We start from the raw sequence: 1,246 nt of genomic DNA, 5'->3' as shown, positions 1-1,246 counted from the left end.
TGAGATGTCTCACTATGGGATACGCCTCCCTGCGTATTCCTTAGAAGCATTTATCTCATTACGCCAATCCTGATTGGCTGGTGATCGAGTGTCCGCATCACGTGGGTCCATCCCCCTTCAAATAGCTTACTAGGGATGAGCGAGTACAGCATTATCTGTATCTGTATCTATATCTGTTTAACACTGAATTTCTGTATCGTATCCGTACTCGGACTGGCGGGGCCTAACCCAGAAGTGGTCAGATTAAACGGAAGTGGGTCGGGTTGTCTTGAAATGGGGGGGCTTTAACCGGTATGTTATTTTAAGCATGCAATTGATATGGGTGATCAGAAATTGTTATATTTATTGCTGATTAGAAAACTATTTCCATAACAGCATCAGCATTGAGCTTCAGACCAGTGGTGTTGCATGGTAACAAACAAACTATATAGGCCTACAGTATAAACAAGTTTTGCAACATAAATACAACAATGTGGTTGCAATATTAAGTAAATTGTAATGAACAAGAGTTTCATACTCAATAATATAATTTTTTTTTTTTAACTCTTAATCATTTTTTGGGGGGGGTTCTTTTTTTATTTTTCCAGGTTTGTGTGAGTGTGTGGTCTATGAGTGAGTAAGAGATACACAGAGAGAGGAGAGAGAGGAGAGAGAGAAGAGAGAGAGAGAGGAGGAGAGAGAGAGAGAGAGAGAGAAAACAAAGAGAGAGAGGGGGCGGGGGGTTGAATGTGTTTGTGTGTGTGTATCTTAATTTGTAATATTATTTATTTATACCGCAACTGCCTTTTATTTTTTTTATAAAACACAGCAAGAAGGTTTCAGACACTCAAAAAAACTGGTTAGAGCCAGCAGGCAGTTAAAAAAAACAAAAAAAAACAAAACAAAAAAAACCTCAGATGGCAGAGATGCAACCCGAGTCCCATTCTACCAAGCACTATGTCTGAACAATCCCCACGCTTACCAGAAGTCTCCTGGTTGCTAAGTACTAGTTTGAACCGAAGTATAAAACAAACCGGAAGCTGAAGAAACCCTAAATGTTAACAGAAAAGCCCGCGGACCTGAGAAGAGAGACGTTCACTTCTCCGTGTCCTGAGCGTGTGTGTGTAGTAGTGTGTAGGGAGGGTGCTGGAACTAGCCTATCACAGAATAGTGTAGGGGAGGGACGCTGGGACTAGCCTATCCCAGAATAGTGTATTGGAGAGGCGCTGTGACCAGCACTTTGACTAGCCTATCACAGAATGGAGAC

The sequence above is a fragment of the Etheostoma spectabile genome, chromosome 21, assembly GCF_008692095.1.
Source record: "Etheostoma spectabile isolate EspeVRDwgs_2016 chromosome 21, UIUC_Espe_1.0, whole genome shotgun sequence".
Classification (NCBI taxonomy): Eukaryota; Metazoa; Chordata; class Actinopteri; order Perciformes; family Percidae; genus Etheostoma; species Etheostoma spectabile.
This window is presented reverse-complemented; position numbering follows the sequence as displayed.